We start from the raw sequence: 19,065 nt of genomic DNA on the forward strand, positions 1-19,065 counted from the left end.
CCCATCTGCCCTAAAGAGGGCAACAGCCTTGAAGAAAATTAGCAGGGTGCAATATTACAGAACCACCTAAAGCAAGGACCTATTTTATTTTATTTGTTATTTTATTTACTTTATTTATTTTATTCTATTATCCACCGCCTTATTAACATGATTCCTGGCCTGCTCGGTGGTAGTTTGTCTAGGCATTGGTTCCAGACTAGCTGCACCTGACCTCAGCAGGGCAGCACTGACGACTGGGCCCCACCATATCGTCAGTTCCAGTAAATAGCATGGGGGAGCAATGAACCAGGATCAGACTCAAGCTCACCCCAAATGCTCCCAAGGACTCTGGCATGGCCCTACCCCTCGAAAGGGGTCGACAAAAGCATGGTGAATCCTTGAATTCCCTTAATGGAACATCTTTGCGCATTGGAGGGGACAGGTGCTCCAACCCCCCCTCCATACCACCTTGAACCAATGCCTTAAATTATTTTGAGTCCAGGGAGAGCTGCCACCAACTCAATCCAAGCCCTCTTGCATGCAGGAATGCAAACTTATGCTGGAGGAAGACAGCAAACATTCTCGCCCAGCTGTACCACCAGCACTGCGGGAGGACCTGCACAGGTCACACTCGACCGCACCAAAGGAAGGATCTCCTCCCAAAGTATTCCCCATCTGGAGATCCAGTATATGTTCACATGGGCAGGAAGACTGAAATGGCGCCCCAGTCCAAACTTGTCAACATGCTTGCCAGCCTAGTGTACAATGCTGTGGCCCAAATGTGCACAGCTGCTCCTATGAAAAAAGAAAAGAGAGGAGGGGGAAAAAAAAAAAAGAAGGGGGGGAGGAAAAGGAAATAACAGACAAGCATCAGCACAGACATCATTGTGACACTTCCTGATATAACCCTTGTCAGCGTCAGACTTCCAATGACCCGTATTCACAATCCTGTCTACTGACAGGCCCCCAGTGTGCAGCCTTTGCAGCAGCACCTAATCGTAAGGAATGAGGCGTGTTCAGCGGTAAGCAAGCCGCAGGCCGTAATAACTGGTGCATGACGTAAGCACATTGATGTCTGGCTAACGGGAACCCATTTTCATGCACTAGGAGCGGGCCAGCCCCCAGGGAATAAAAAGCCAAATATTCTCTTCTATAACCGGGCAAGGGCCCTCCTCACCTGTGGCGGGAAGCCTGATTGTGGCACTCCTGCCCACTAAGTCTGTTTTAGCGTTCCCAACTCCGATGACAAGCTCCAAAGGGTAAGGAAAAGTCCTGAAGCAATAAGCCTCTGGACTCTCAGCCCCGTGCTGGCTCCAACAACCATTTCCCCAACCCTCAGTGCGAAAATGCAATGGACTACTGACAGGAGTCTTGCCTTGATCTTAAACAGCAAACAAGTTTTAACTTGTTGCAGATACTGCATAGGTAAAAATTGACCGACTTCCTGCCCACTGTCCTATGAGGTTGGAGCCTATTCCAACCTTCCAAGGGCCTGCTCACTACAAACCTTATACAAGGGTCTCTGAAAAATAAAGCTTCAGTGTAACAGACATTGCAGTGGACTGAATTCTGATAGTTATAACCGCATGCCCAATCTGCAGCAGGTGGACCAAATACTGCCGGATCTGCTCAGGGGATGGGGGCCAATTCTTCTGAATGGCGGAGAACTGCCAGCTTAAGGCTAAGAAATCCATCCAGGCCTTCCCCTAATAGGTAAAAGCAGAAGGGGAAATGGAAGCTGCCACTCTCTGTAATTACTAATTGTTGTCAAAATACCACAGGTGGTCTGCAAAAAATCTGGCAATAGCTGAGTCTGGAGCCCAGGATCTGAAGCGCTTCATCTGAAAATCGGATAGAGTGTCAGCGACATCATTAGAGGATCCCGTAATTTGGAGAGTAGAAAACACAATATTAAACCTTAAGTGGCGCAGCTCGAAAGCATGAGCGGAGGGGCGGAGACTGTGCTAGAGCGTGAGGACTGTTTTGCCAAGACGCTCACCACTACCTGGTTATCAGACCAAAAGCAGATCCGATGGTCACTGAACTCCTCGGGCCACGTGAACTGCTACTACAATGGGGAAAACTCAAGAAAAGTTATGTCACATGATTGCCTCACCACACCGGGCTTGAGGCCATAGCTTTGCTCACCAGCCGCCCTTGAAATAAAAACCAAAGGGCAAAGATCCAGCAGCACCAGCCTGAACCTGAAAATCCCTGTGCAGGTTCAAGGTATCCTGCCATGGCGAACTACTATTGCATACATTCAGGTCAGGAATTGCTACCATCACCTGATATCTGCCTTCACCACGCTTGGTAGGCGTACACAAAGGTAAGGGGACCTCAGGCCGCAGGCAGCCTGGCCTAGTGGGAAGATTAATTAAGTGACCCAGCAAGATCGGATCTGATGAAGCATCACTTGCTACAGAGGAAGTATTACAAAATAACTTCCTTCAAGGCAGACAGCTTCTCCATATGCAAGTGGCATGTTTTAGCAACGATATCCAACTGGATCCCTAAATAAAATGGGAATATGGGCAAAAGATATTGAGCTATTGCTTGCCAACTTCCCGCCCCCGCTTGGGCAGGGGGCATCTTGTGCTGTCATCATGATATGTGAATTTACAGGGCCGATGCTGGCCAGAACCCCTGAAGGAGTCCCAACCAATCTGCCGCCGAGCCAGCTTCCTTTTCAGACACACACTCTGTGCAATGCAAAAACACACTCCGTGCAGTGCACACACTCTCCATGCAATGCAACTACATACTCCGTGCAATGCAAAAAACACGCTCTGTGCAGTGCAACTACACTCTGTGCAATGCACACACAAACCCTCCGTGCAATGCAACTACACACTCTGTGCAATGCACACACAAACCCTCTGTGCAATGCAACTACACACTCCGTTCAATGCAAAACACACTCCCTGCAATGCACGCACCCTTCATGCAATGCAACTACACTCCATGCAATGCAACTACACACTCCATGCCCTGCACACACCCTCAGTTCAATGCAACTACATACTCCATGCAATGCACACACACTCTGTGCAATGCAAAAAACACACTCTGTGCAATGCAACTACACCCTCCATGCAATGTACACACACTCTGTGCAATGCAACTACACACTCCGTGCAATGCAACTACACACTCCGTGCAATGCAACAACACACTCCGTGCAATGCAACAACACCCTCCGTGCAATGCAACAACACCCTCCGTGCAATGCAACTACACACCCTCCGTGCAATGCAACTGCAGATCTCCTTGCAATGCAATGCAATTGCAGCCCGTGCAGCGCCGTGCTCTGCAACGCACAGAGCAAACTGCAATGCGGGCACGCAAAGGTGCTTTCTCCCAGTTGCATATTGCAAATGTGGCACCCGTTACATCCCTTGCAGTGAGGTAACCACCAAAAGGACCTAAGTGTCCAGGTAGAGCAATGGGGGAGCATGCAGCTGTCCCATACAGGGACCAATCCTGCAACCTAGGCATTACCGGCACTATGCGCTGACCCAGTGAAACCAATGCTTCATGGACCACATGGGGACACTATTGAGGCCGGAAACGCTTCCAGGCCATCGAATTCTAGGGCAAAGCCCTAGGATCACCTTCTAGGCCAGGCATAAATGTTTCCAGTGAAATAGCAAAGTTGAGGTAGCCCACAGCTTGTCCGGGTACCCCTGCTTGCCCTTTTAGAGGGAAGCACCCCTTCAAGAAACCCAAAGTTATTTTATCACAAATGGGCCGAACTACCCAGCAACAGAATAGCTCAAAAAGAGCAGTTTGTTTTGTTTTGTTATAACAATGGCTAAGAGGGGTATATGAACCCTGTCTCCCAGGTCCTAGTCCTGCACTTAGCCACTAAGCCACAATGGCAGTCGCCACTATCAGAGCAAAACAAACTTAAAGAAAATAAACTTGTTCAGAAACAGCATAGTTCAAGAGCATATACAGAGTGCTCATAGTCCGTGGAGGGACAGGGAGCCTCTGGGGCCCTCTGTCTGCCTCAGATATACATTAGCAGCAACTGGGCCTGGAAGCAGATACATAGAGATCATGAATCACGTGTCAGAGACTTAACAATTAACTGCTACCTGTAGCAGACTCAGGCTTGGAAGTTATGTGCAGGCCGAATAGGCCTCCCTGCTTCAGCTCTTGAGAATCTTAGTCTCATAGCAATGTTAAAAGAACTCAAATTAGTGCTCCCACCCAAGGCTAGCTTAAAATTTGGCCAACAGCGCTGCACACACTCAAAATAAAGCCAACCTTCGGGGTACTATAAACGAAAGTGATTCCAGCTAAGCTGGGAACAGCCCTGAGTAGCCCTAATTTCAACAAGAGAAATGGGGGAAACCTTTTTGTGAAAGAAAGCCCCTAATGGGGGCTCTCTCCCTATTGGGAAAGGCAAGCCACAGATACAGGGAGAATCTTCCCACAGGGCAGGGTAAGGGGTGGGGTGGGAAATCGAACAGGAAAAGGGGGGAATTAAAATATTTAAGGGACTGGAGAGGATTAAAAGGAAAGGGGAAATAAAGAAATAAAGAAATGTAACCAGACAATGAGAAGATTGTCCAAGTGCTCCATGTGATCCGATGCAAAACGGCCAAGAGGAAGTCCCCTAGTCTAGCTCCTCAATTTATAGACTCTAAACCCCTCCTCCAATTTTGCAACACCCAAAATTCCCCAGCGACCCAATTAACCCTTTTTCATCTTGGGTTCCCAAATTTGCCTAGTCATGATGGTGGCCTGCTCCCCAACCGCAACACGTGCTCTCTGCTAGTGAGAACACGCTTAATAAACAGCAAATCTTATTTGTTTTATTTAGCATATTTTCTTTCTCACCTTTTCTCATAGGGCCTCAGGGTTGTTTTGACTGCCCTACAACAATCCTGTGAGGTGGGTTGCACTGAGAGATACTGAATGGCACACAGTCACTCAATACATTCCATAACTGAGTGGGGATTTGAACCCAGGTTTTCCTGTCCCTGTTGACTCCGACACTCTTTGCCATCAGTGGCCTGGCCCTCAATCAGCACAGATCAAGTCCTTAACAGCATTTAGAAATTAGCTGCTCACATTTGGGGGGGGGGCATATGAAAGTTGTCCCTACGGTTCATTTTGAGAAGTGAAAAGCGGTTACCATGAAAGCCAAATATGCTGCAGATATCCATGAAATATTAGACCAGCTATCGCAAGTGTTGTGTGGATTGCTGAAGTCTTTGGACAAGGAAAATATTGCAACTTAGGGTAAATGTGTTTCAGTAAAAAATGTAACTTCTAAAATTTGCCCATTTTATGGCATGGGGAGGGGGGAATAAGAAAAGGGGAAAAAAACATTGCTAAACCTCGGGATCTATAGATGTGTCAATTTTAACTGTCTTAAAACTGCCAAAAGAAACATATTGGGACTTCATAAAAATAGCTCAAGGTCAAGAGGGGTGCAAGGGAACAACAGGTGCTAGTCTATGGTTAACAAGAAGATCCCTTCCAGCCAAATGTCTGCCTTAATGAGTGCTATTTCCATATACAGTAGCAGAATCAGCAACGAGAGAGAGAACTATTTGACACTAAAGAATAAAAAGTGCACTTCATATTTGGGATCTGGATGTGAGTTTAAGATAGCCTGGGCCAGCATAATTATGAAGTTACAATGCTGGAAGGAATTTGAGGGTCATCTGGTCATAGTCCTCTGTGCCCCCCAACCGCCCACTGCAAGCATCTTCATTCATTACTACAAGCTCATATCTTACATACCCTTGTTTCAAACAGTTCGTGGAGCTTCTAGACTAGAGCCTTGCTTTGGCGGGGATAAATATTCATTTCGGTTCACCCTGAAGGTCCTACTCACACCGAACAAGAACCTCTGCAAAATGTACTCTTACTGGGAAACTTGTGTATGCGCAGCAGCCAGACCGAAGCGAGTATGCACAGAGATTTTGTCGTGGTTTGATTGTTTGGCTTCTTCTTGCCTTGCTTTGCAGTATGCAACTTGCTTCACTTGTTTAGGTCATCTTGGGGGCATTTGCTCTGCAAATGCCATTCTGGGGTTCATCCACTCTCTGTGCACAGCACTCTGGGAAGGGGGTCCTTCCTTATAGCAGGGGAATGCAGCAGTTGTCTATATTAGGATCTGATCAATAGTCCATTTAGCTCTGCACACTTTCTCCAGCAGAAACTGTTGGAAAACTCACTGGCAGAGCTAGAGGGAGATAAGCACCCCTCATTTGTTTCCCAGCCCTGTTATTCTGCAAAATTATCCAAATGCATAATGGAATATGGGAAACGAACCCTATACTTGGCCATCTAGTGCAGTGCTGTGAAGTCTGACTGCTCTTGAGGGTCTCTTACAGATTGTTTTACTGAGCCTTCCCTGGACATGCCAGGGATCAGCAAAGATCCAGAGATGCCAAGGATTGATCCTTTGACTTCATGCATGCACACTATGTATTCCGCCATGAAACAAATATCCTCACCATCTCTCAGTGAGCTCTGGCACCCCCTATGATCAACCTTACTTAGCAAGGTGATTATTTTGTATGCAATGCAATTAGAAAGAGAGCCAGATACTGTACAGCTACGTCTACATCTAAATCTGCACAATGCAGCTATACAATGGTTTATAGCATAAATATGCAACAATTTCCTTTCCAGCCTAGAAAAGAATAACAGCAGAGTAAAGAATAACAGCAAATAAACAGTGGTTCAAAGTACAGCTGTGCGGCAGCAATTGCTGGAATGGGGCATAGAAGGTGTCATCCAACGTCTTTGGGACTCCACTCTCAATTTCTGCAGGGTTTACTCCTTAGCCTTTTTTCTCCCAAACATATTCCACAAGGCAGCGGAGGTTTAGGATCAAAGTTTTCCTTCTCCTGGGCAGGCTACCTTCCCAGGTTGACAAGCCCCATCTGCCCCTCACTTCCCTCTACAGCACTTGCAGAAACCGCCTTCTTGGCCATTGGGCCTACTATTGGTCTTGTCTGCTCAATCTGCCAGAATTTGTCTTTCCAAGCAGAGGCAGTCCCTTACTCATCAAGGGTTTGAAACCCATCAACTGCCATCACCTGGTTTAGCTGGCCAGTCAAAGCCATTTCCTGGGGTGTGGCTGCTGTCTCATGCTGACAGCTTCTAGAAGTTACAGGTGACAGCTGAGTGCAGGGTGGGGACCAAAGGTGAACAAACTACCCAGAAGGAGCATGCCGTGTCCTCACCCGAGGTGCTACACCTCCCTGAACACCCCTCCCTAGGGGTGGGGAAAGCCAGTAAGTAAAAAAGAAAAGAAAAGCATATTTTGGAAGCTGAGTATACAGATGCACAGAGTCAAGAGATGAATAAATTATTCATTATTCCTCTCTCCCTGTGAAGGAAAATCAAAGAAACGGAGTTGAATTATTAGACAGTGCATAGCAGCAGACATTTGTATCTAATACCCAGCGTAATAATTTATCTAATTTATCTCTGGCATGACACTCATGAGTATGGACTCCCAATCATTTCCAAGCATTATTCTCTCTCTCTCTCTCTCTCTCTCTCTCTGTGTGTGTGTGTCTTTTCACACCCCCAGCGCTTAGAAAATCTCTTCTATAAATACAGCAGTGACTTTTCGAGTCACTGGAAGGAAACATTTTAAAAATGACAATGTGTTCTGCACTTTAATAACTGTTTGGAAAACATTTTAATAAAACTTCTAAGAGACAATATGATATTAAATCAGGGGCTATTGCTTACTATTATGCCAGCCAAATATTTTTTGGGTTAGTTTTGTTTTACTCTAAATTAAAGACATTAACCATGATTTGGTCACTTTGAGGCAGTTCGTTCCTTTAAACCAAATAAAGCTGCCAAGACTTATTGATTCATAGGCTCTACAAGCTGTGCTGGTACATAGCCTGGCATTTAATAACATTAAGTATCCCGGACCAAATTCATGCTGTCTGTTTTAAATCAAATCTTGAACATGGTGCGTAATGTTTAAAAAGGTTTCCTTTATTATTCACAGTGAACAAGATGCTCCTTTCAGCATCTCACCCTGAGAAGGATCTTGATGCTGACATCTGACAGAACGGTATGTGTTCCTTTTATAAATTAAAGCCATATGACACATCTATTCCAATATACAAAGGTCTTCAGATAGTTGCTGTAACAAAAAGTGCTCTTTACTACTAGCTAGTGAAACCTTGTTATCCTATCAGTACTTTTACATAAGAAAACAAGGAGAGCTTTGCTGGATCAGGCCAGTGGCCAATCTAGTGCAGCAATCTCAAAGTGGCCAACCACATACCTGTGGGAAACCGCAAGCAGGATTTGAGTAGAAGGGCTGTCTCCCCTCCTGCAGTTCCCAGCAACTGATGTTGCTGAACTGCATTCTGCTAACAGTACCCAGGGATCATTCTATTTATTTACTAGATGTTTTATATGCCACCCTTCATAGTACAGTGGTACCTCGGTTCTTGAAGGCCTTTGAAGTAGAACGTTTCAGAACTTGAACGCCAAAAACCTCGAAGTATATGCGTTGGTTTTTGAAAGCACCTCGGAACTTGAACAGGAAACATGGCTTCTGTTTTGAGTTTTCCATATTGAGGCTTGCATTTTGAGGCTTCCGCTTTCGACTTTCGAAAGTTTCAGAACTCGAACAGACTTCTGGAGCGGAGTATGTTCAAAAACCGAGGCACCACTATACTTAGTTCCAAGGCAGCTTGCACAATTAAACTTTGATATCATCATTATCATCATTATCATCATTACCCCACTCATCTGACTGGGTTTTCCCAGCCACTCTGGGCCACTCTATCATCTATCCACCTATTATCTATCTATCTATCTATCTATCTATCTATCATCTATCTATCTATCATCTATCTATCTATCTATCATCTATCTATCATCTATCTATCACTAATCTGAGAGAGGGAGTAATAATAGACTTGACCACTGTAGCAAACATTATTTAGGACTGACACTGAAGACTATCTGAAGACTGGTCAGTATGCAACAGAGACAGTGCTGCACTCCTGATGTCCTCTGAGTTTCCTGTTGCCTGAGACACAGGCAATTCACAATGAGCTTTGATTAAAACAACAACAACAACCCCAAACAACTTGAATTCTATAGACTGGGTTTGGTACTCAATTTTAGTCACAGTAGATCCACTGATATTAAGAAACCTACAGCTGTCATACTTATTAAAGTCAATGGGTCTACTCTGAGTAAAAAATAGTTGTATTAGTTCTTATATATGTTGGAAGCTGTCCAGAGTGGCTGGGGCAGCCCAGTCATATGGGCAGGATACAAATAGTAAAATTATTGTGATGATTATAAGTTGCCTAGCACCCTTAATTTATGATGAGCTACTAAGGCCACCCCGATTGTAAAATATGGACAAAGCCATGTAGAAATGGAAAACAATGTTTGGAGCCAATGTAATCTTATAAGGACTATGTCATGACTGAGCCAGCCCAGCCAGCTTTCAGTGGAGAAAGTAGGCAGGAAGAGATAGTCAACTACCAGAAGAGAGGAGCCTAGAGCAGTGTTTCCCAACCAGTGTTCCGCGGCACACTAGTGTGCCGCGAGATGTTGCCTGGTGTGCCGCGAGATGTTGCCTGGAGGGAGGCGGGCGAGTCCAAAAAAGGTTGGGAAACACACACCAGCCGGGGTCTGCCTCCGCGTTGCATCAGCTTCCTCGCTCTCGGCGCTCTGCTTGCCAGCCTGGTGGCATCTGCCCCGCCCCGAGACTGGAAGGGAGGGACGGGGCTTCCACTGCGGCTGCATCTCTGGCTCTTTCGACTCATTCCTCCTCCGAGTGGGCTTGAAAGAGCGGCCGATGGATGAATCGGCCGGCGACCCTGAAGCCTTGTGCAAAGTAGAGGAGGCAGAGAAGCGACGGCAGGGAGCTTAGGCGCCGCATCCGGCTCATTGCGGGAAGTCAAGATGGCGGCGGGTAAGTGTGGGAAGCAGCTTTTCCCCTCCGCCGCCCCCCTCTCACCGGGAATAAAGGGGGCCCCGCTGGGGGGTGAAGTTGTAGAACGCAGAGTTCTTATTTTGGGAAGGTTTGAGGGGTCGGACTAAGCGGGTTGGGGGCTGGTCTGGGCTTCCTCTCCCTCCCCTCCCCACGGAGTGTACCTGTGGTGCAAGGAGGCGCTCTGAGCCACTGCTCTGGGAAAGGAAGGAGGGCGAGGCGGCCTGGCCAAGTGCAGGGGAGACCCGTAGTGGGGAGCAGGGGGAGGAGGAGGCACCGAGGAATGGAGGCGGGGGAGACTCCCTCGCTTTGCAGAAACTGCAAAAAAGAGGCAGGAATTGGGTTTGTTTTTGTAGCTCAGGACGTGCTTCGCTTCTGGTGTGCCTAAGGCGGCCGCCCCAATTATCCCCTAGCCCGTCTTTCCAGGTGCTGCCCCCCCTCCACAAAGGGCCATAGAACTGTAGAGTTGGCAGGGGTCCCAAGGGTCATCTAGTCTTAAGTTTCTCTTTCAAAAAGGAAACGTGGGTTAAAGCGGCGACGCCGCCCCCCACTCACTTTTCTGCTCTGGCTTCCCTAACAGTTTTCCGAGTTGCGTCACTGGATCCAGCCCCCTTTTCCACAGGTGACACGGGGCTGGAGGGAGGGAAAGAGGGCTTTACGTCGCGCACAAAGGCAGCCTCCTAGAAGCGCTCTGGGCCGGCGCCGTTTCGCCGAAGGCGCCGGAGGACCCCCACCCTCAGCTCCTTCAGAAAGGACTGGAGCGGAATAGCCCTTTCTCTTCTTCCCCAACCCTTGTCGTTGGAGGAGTCCCTCAGTCCCTCGCTTTGCTGCCTCCTCCCCCCCACCCCCAAAGCTTGGAGGTTCCCCGGCAAGGGGGAGGGAAAAAAATTGAAACTTACACTTTCGTGCATCCCTCCCGCGTGACGCTGCACGCTGACGTCACGGGGCTGTAATGGTGGTGTGCCTCGAGATTTTTTTCATCAAACAAGTGTGCCTTTGCCCAAAAAAGGTTGGGAAACACTGGCCTAGAGGAGCGCCAACTTCCCCACCCTTAGGAATGCAGGTTGCCAAGGAAACTATCTTGAACAGCAGGATCTCCGCCAGGCCTCTCAGGAGAAGAGAAAAGGTGAGGAAGAGAAGATTGACAGACTGCCTTCTCAGGAAGAAGTTGGAGGGGATCCAATGAGCCCATGGAGTCTCCGCTGGGGGAGAGTGTGTGATAGGAGGCGGAAGCAGAAACATAAGGGGCAGAAATCCCATTTAAGTTGGAGGAAGGGGAGGTACTCAGCAGAAGAGTCATCGTAATTTGTGAGGGCTGCAGCTGGGTTAATGTCGTCAGGTGTTATCTGTGTACTTGGTCAATAAATCATTCTCTCTACCTAACTACACTCCCTGTGTTGTCGAGCTGGGGGCGGGATTCCTGACAGACTATTTCAGAATCCAGGTCAGGCCACCACCATCATCTACGAACAGGTGTCTAGAGTCATTTCAGACCCAATCATTTCCAATTCCCATTTCTTGAATTCATATCCCTGGTTTCCTTTGAAGGTAACTCCAGCTATGTGTCCAGAAGCATGACATTTCTGGATATGAGATGCTGGAGACAAAGAGCAGGAGGGTGTTCTTGCCTTCCCATCAAGCTTGCCGAGAAGCATTAAGCTGCTCACAGCAGGAAACAGAATGATGGACTGAATGGCCCTTTGGTCTGATCCAGTAGGGCTCTTCTTTACTCTTGCGACATACTCCCATCCCCACTCAATCACTAAGAGCCATGTGGTGACCACTTGAAACACCCTCTTCATAATGGACCGCCACATGGCAGCACTCATGCAGAGGGAAGCTTGCCATGTGGATCACTACATCATATAAAGACCTACCATTTCACTGTCAGATATTTCTGGAACTAACAGAAATTGAAGTGTGTTTGAAGTACAGAAGACAACTATTACACACTGTGAAGAAATTGGGCTTTTACCTATTTTGTGTAGATTTGCCACAAGCTAAAATGCTTTCGCCACCCATCATTTTGTTTCACAGAGAGTTTCAAATACAGAAGTACCTCGGGTTACATACGCTTCAGGTTACATACTCTTCAGGTTACACACTACGCTAACCCAGAAATAGAGCTTCAGGTTAAGAACTTTGCTTCAGGATAAGAACAGAAATCGGGCTCCGGCGGCACAGCAGCAGCAGGATGCCCCATTAGCTAAAGTGGTGCTTCAGGTTAAGAACAGTTTCAGGTTAAGAACGGACCTCCGGAACGAATTAAGTACTTAACCTGAAGTACCACTGTGTGTGTGTGTGTGTGTGTGTGTGTGTGTGTGTGTGTATGAGGGGGCTGGGGACACGTCTGTTTTGCTCCTTGTGATAAGTTCCTCTCTCTGTGTGTCTCTGACACACACACACACCCCGCCTAAAATCAGATTATAGATTAGTGTTATCATTTAAGAACTGGAGCTTGGGCTAAACTCCAAATATAAATGTCATTAAAAATCGACAGGTATTATTTTCACATCAAAGGTATGGGGGGAAATGGTCCAATCAGTCTTCATTGTATTCTTGAGTTTTCAAAACTTAGTAACACCAGGGGTTATGCTGAAGTGAGTTTAATTTTGCAAAGCAGTTTTGTAGCTTTTTCACTGCTTGGCCATATCAAAGTTTACATATTTTCAGTTCATTCATGAAAAATGACATTGAACATTGCTTTCCTTCAGTAGGAAATAGTTCAGCCTTAGTTAATCTTATAAATAAAAGCACAATCAATAAAAAGATTAACTATTCTGAGGAGCCAAATCCAGTTATTTATTTGACAAGTTTTATATACTGCTTAATCAACACCAACACCAACAAAAACCTCTAGGCAGCGTCTGTAAAACAAAGTAAATATTTATTTAAAATATCAATAAAATCAAACATTTGATTTAATTGCTCCTATACAGTTTCTAAACCCCTTACTCTCCTCTTTGCCTCTCCTTCTGAACCCATCTTTTTCTGTTTGTTTCAGCCCACTATGCATTACTTAACTATTCAGGAATATAGAGTTGCCATATTTCAAACAGTGAACATCTGGACAGGAAAGTTGTTGACCATTTTTGAGCTATTTTTTATTGAAAATCAGCAAAAACAGCAGTGCTGGCATGGGATGCCATATGTCTGGAATTTCCCACACGTTTGACCGAATTCTGCCCGGACGCTGCTGCCAACCACAGTATGTGTCTGGGAAATTCCATATGTGTCTGGGAAATTTCGGATGTATGGCAACCCTATGAATAGTTTTCATATTGTCTCTCTAACAACATACAGCCTGCTCCCGTGTAAGATTTTCCTGCAGCACCTCTCACATAACATTTGCTTAGAATGGGATAAATGATATCTGTGTTTGCATCTGTATAAATGTAACTCCTTTGTCATATGGGCCTCTTATCTGTACTCCTAGTTCATAGAATCATAGAATCATAGAATCATAGAGTTGGAAGAGACCACAAGGGCCATCGAGTCCAACCCCCTGCCAAGCAGGAAACACCATCAGAGCACTCCTGACATATGGTTGTCAAGCCTCTGCTTAAAGACCTCCAAAGTAGGAGACTCCACCACACTCCTTGGCAGCAAATTCCACTGTCGAACAGCTCTTAGTTGTCAGTTCCTCCCACTAGAACTGCAAAATGAAATGTGCACTTAATTTTCTGATAGCTCTGATATCCTGCCAGATAGCCTTAAACATGTCTTTCTCTCTCTGGAAGAATCGTGATCAATCCTTCCTTACACCCCATATAGGATTGGGGGTGCATAACCCCTCAGAGTTTGTTCACAAATAGGAATCTGAAAGTCTGATCGGGATAGGCTACAACATCTTATCATTGGATAGGATTTGTAAATCGCTTTTATTGCAACCAAGTGATATAGACATTTTGTTTAATAATAATAATAATAATAATAATAATAATAATGATGATGATGATGATGATGATGATGTGATAAACACTTGGGACAGACTTCTACATATTTTTCTTTTTAAAAAGAAATCTAGGTTCCATCATTTCACCTGTGCACATCCCTTCATTCACCTGGGCTTTCTTCCAAATAATCTGTTTCTACAAAGTAGTGCCTGCCCTCAGGTTGCCTTCAGTTTGTCACACTCCTGATATGAGCTGAACCTCTGTTAGAGAGGTAGAAAGGGGAATTCATTTCTTACATCAGGAACAAACTACCATATGTCTGTATATGAGGTCATGGATCCTTTGTAACAGACATAAGATTCTCAATTGTTTTAAATGTCATAATAATAATAATAATAATAATAATAATAATAATAATAATAATAATTTATTTATTTATTTATACCCCGCCCATCTGGCTGAGTTTCCCCGGCCACTCTGGGCAGCTTCCAATCAAATGTTAAAAACAATACAGTATTAAATATTAAAAACTTCCCTAAACATTTTAGGCAAGTCACTGGCTTAAGGTTGATGTTTTATTTTTAGTTTCTTAGCTAATCGATGTATTTTTTACTGTATTTTTAATGAAGTTTATTAAATTGCTGTAAGTTACCCAGAGAGCTCTGTGTTTAACATAAATTGATATTACACCAAGTACGACAAATAGGATTGCACCTCAAAGACAAACAGAATGGTACCCCATCATGACATTTCTTAGAAAGAAATAAGAAGCAAAAACTAGAGTTCAAATTATCCAGCTGGGAGTTTTCCTCAGTTAGAACACACAGAGACGCACAAACACAGAGGCATCTGATCAAGTGTACTATAGGCCATGAAAGTTTATTCCACTATAAATGTGTCTTTAAGGTGCCACAAAGCACTTTGGTTATTGTTATAAAAAAGAGAGAGAGAGAATTATTAGAAAGCTAATGAGAAGATAAGACTAAAACATCAAGTCCTGGCCAACTCCTTAAAATCATGCAAGGAGATGCAGCAAAAAGTCAACATTAAGGAGCTGCTAAACTGGGGGAAAGGGGTGGCGCTGTGGTCTAAACCACTGAGCCTCCTGGGCTTGCTGATCAGAAGGTCAATGGCTCAAATCCTTGCGACGGGGTGAGCTTGGTCCTAGCTCCTGCCAACCTAGCAGTTCGAAAGCACACCAAAAATGTAAGTAGGTTCTGCTGCAGTGGGAAGATAAAAATGGCGTTTCCGTGCGTTGCTCTGGTTTTGCCAGAAGCAGCTCAGTTATGCTGGCCACATGACCCGGAAAAACTGTCTGCGGACAAACGCCAGCTCCCTCAGCCTCTAAAGTGAGATGAGCACCGCAACCCCAGAGTCATCTGCAACTGGACTTAACCATCAGGCGTCCTTTACCTTTACCTTTTTAAACTGGGGAAAATGTTGGAGGGGGTTAATTTTAAAAGTTTAGGGACTTAACGTTTGTGACACTAAATTTCATTTATAGCAGTGAGTGTGGTGGGATACAACAGTGGATGTAACTGAACAGATCACTGCCCCTTTATTCAAGCCATGAAAATGGCTGAAAAGAACTGTATGCCGAAAAACTGCCCAACGTTTCACCACATGGTGTGATCCATGAAAACGGTTGAAAAATTACAGCCTAAAACCCCCACAATTTTCCACTGGGTTGCAAATGATTGCCATGGGATGTACTGGCTGAGCTACCACTAGATGAATAATCAGTGGTTGCCAGTAGTTAAAGAAAATGTTTTAACCATGGGTTATTTTCCCACTGAATATTCCTGATGCAGTAAGTCCTGCCTATCCAATCCTGGTGTCTTCAGTCATCAAAGGAATTGTATTGCAAATGAATCAAAGTTGTCCAAAGGAATGTTCCAGTAGTAGATAGGTAGCCGTGTTGGTCTGCCATAGTCAAAATAAAAAATTCCTTCCAGTAGCACCTTAAAGACCAACTAAGTTAGTTCTTGGTATGAGCTTTCGTGTGCATGCACATTCGTGTGCATGTTGGAACATTGTTCTACAAAGATGGACTCCTGTGAAGATGGGCAGGGAAGAACATGCATTCCTTTACTACAGTATTCCTTTCATATGGTGAATAACATATGATGGTTATTAATGTTATGAGCATGTTCTATTATAAACAATTTTTAATGTGCTATAATAGCACCGTTAATTCACATTTTCATCTAAAGCAGAAAGGAACAGATTGCGTTAGAAAATAAATGTCTCTATTACATTCCAAAAGCACCTTACTGAGAGAAACAGACAAGAGAGGTAAAAATGTGTTTGCTGCGTGCATATTGTGAAAATATCAAAGACTCTTAAGTAATGTTTTCAATTTTTCATTGGCTAAAAGGCATTTTCTCTTAACTCACTTTTATCTGTTTAGCAGCTATGTTTTTAAAGTTTCCCTCGTAGCACAAGTACATAACTGAGAAATTAGATAAGAAAGCCGCCACCGCTGAAGAGAAAAGTTGTTTACAGCGGTAATTTGTAAAATACATTGTCCTCAGAACGGCATACAAATGAGAGCTGCGGTAATGCACACTATGCGGTGGCAAGATTAAGAAAACGTAGCGACAGCACACTCCCATTGCACCTTCCCAGACTAATCAAAACACACCAAATGAAACCTCCAAGTCTGGCATCTTACATAGTTGTAAGCAAAAGTACTGGGTGAATCTGAGAATTTCTCATCTGTGTCACTAGCTCAGGTATTTGTTCATTCCATCCCAGCGCTGAATCTGTGACTTTTTAAAAAAATAAAAAATCAGTACCAAAGAAGTTAATTAAAAAAACATATTTAGCTACTTATTCCCATTGGAGCCTGGTCCATTAAGGCAAATGAGCCAATGCCCCACCAACCTCAGCCAGCTCTCACCTGCCTGCCTTCCTACTTGCATCTAGCGCAGCAGGAGGCCGTGATTCTCAGCTTCCTCTTCTTGTAGTACTTGGGAAGATGAGGGCAACACTAGAATAGGGCAACACTGTCATTGGCTCTAGCGCCACCTACTGTTGAACTCCATGTCTTCTGCCCAATCCGTCTCAAAGGCCATCACTGAATTTCTGTATGTATGTTCACACGCAGTATATTTATTATTTACTTATTTTATTTAACAAGATATCTATATCACTTAATTTTAAAAAATTCTAAACAGTTTACGTAACATACTATAAAATATTTATTTACAGGATTTGGGGGTTGTTGCTTTCTTTAAACATACTTTATAAATATATTTTGATTATTTTATGAGGCAGCATATGCTGAAAATGTGAGGGCCCATGGACAAATGGAGTTATAATCTTCACATTAGTCTGGGGCTTGTAAATCAGGTCAGGTCAGTCCATACTGGCATTCCCCAAAATCTAATTTATAAAGCGTCTGTAGTAAGAAATCATTTTATTATTAGTATTTTCTGGAAATCTGAAGGGAGTTCGGGTATATTGTTAAGCACTTTGCCAATTATCACCTCCTTGAAGGCTGAATAGTAAGCAGTTACCCAGATTGTGAACTCAGAGAATTTAAACTTGGACATCAGTCCAGCGAAGTCTCTGCTGCTTCAAACAGATTTGTGAGGCTATTCAACTAAAAGAACTTTCAGACACACCAGCCATGACTATCTATTTATAAAATCATTTGTGTGCTGCCTTTCTGGGCATAGCTCACTTGCAGAGTCATAAAACAGCACAAATTTCAAAAACAACATAGAAGTGCAGATACAGTGTTAAAAATATTCCAAAAACCCTATGACACTAAAAATAATTTTCAAACATCCATCTAACTCAATGAAATCTGTCACCCAAGCAACAACATTTGTAGTAAAATAATAGGTTAAGAGAGAAACATCAGAAATTGGTCCCAATGCATTGATGGCTGCATTAATGTGGCAAGGAAGTTCCGCAGTCTTTGGGCCACCGCTGAAAAAAACCTGAATTGACTTTGCAGGCAGGATATAAGCAGAATCTCCAAAGTAGATCAAATGCTTTGATGCCGGTTCTTCGGGTATCATGGTCCCTGTTTAAAATATCTGCTGTTCCTGAACCAGGGCGGAAGTACATCTACTTATCTAGTAATAGTATTAATAAAAGTAGTTATTATTCTTATTTAGATAGTTAAGCCACAGGAAGGACCCCCTAGAGAAGTTAGACTAGCTCCCTGGACCTTTCTGTTCTTCTGCCAGCCAGTGAAGACTTTCTTATTCCAACTGGCTTTTGGGAAATGACTGTTTTTAAGGAAAGGGCTGCTGCTGTGGCGTTTTAATTGTAATTACCTATATGTTTCAATACAATTTTCTAAGAATTCAACATATAAAACATATATATATATATATATATATATATATATATAGTATATATTTTAGTATTTACGGTAATTGCTTTTTAATGATGTTTTCCCTGGTTTTTTTATCTGTTTCTATTTTATCTATAGGCCTCCTTGAATCCCTGTCTGAGGAGGAAAGATGGAATATAAATAAATATAATAGTAAGGATGTTTTAGAATTTCACCCCAACACTAATAACGACTTAAAATGACTACAAATGAGCCCCTTCCTTCCCCTTCCAGTTTTCAGGAGTGCTACAGGAAACAGGGGTTTAATTTTCCACAGTATGTTGTTAAGTTCAGATCAAGAGGGGGAAAATTAAACTAAGTGTTTCAGAAAATAGGTGACATACCCTGCTGTGGCAGATATGTATGATTTCATGCAGGAAAGAATTTCAGTTTCCCACCTACAGTTTAGTCCCTGCTGTAGGAGCACTCCATATAATTGTCCTAAAGACTTTCCTTTTCAATTCACAGCCATGAGGTACTTGCCATATATTACTTAGGAAAGGACACTAAATCACTTCTATTGTTTCTTCAGAGTATAAATCAGACCTATTGTTTCTTTAAAGTATTAAATGTGTTTCTGTACTGTATATTAAAAGGCATCTCAGCAATTGTAATTCTGTTACTGTTGATGCGCAATGGGAGCAAGCAATGAGGAAAAGCAAGGCAGAGGTAAGTGAAGAATGAAAAGTTCCTCTTACTATGGATCAGGTAGGCACTTACTACCTCTTTTCCTACCTGTTATATTTAAAGGCTTAACTATGATTTAAAAACAACAACAACCCAGAAAAGAAGTTCCCATTACAAAATCTACAGCCTGCTTCTGAAGTTACACTAGTAACAAGGAAACTACTGCTCTTGCTCTCCTTTCTTCACTGCTGGAG

The sequence above is a fragment of the Podarcis bocagei genome (assembly GCF_964188305.1).
Source record: "Podarcis bocagei genome assembly, chromosome: 2".
Lineage (NCBI taxonomy): Eukaryota > Metazoa > Chordata > Lepidosauria > Squamata > Lacertidae > Podarcis > Podarcis bocagei.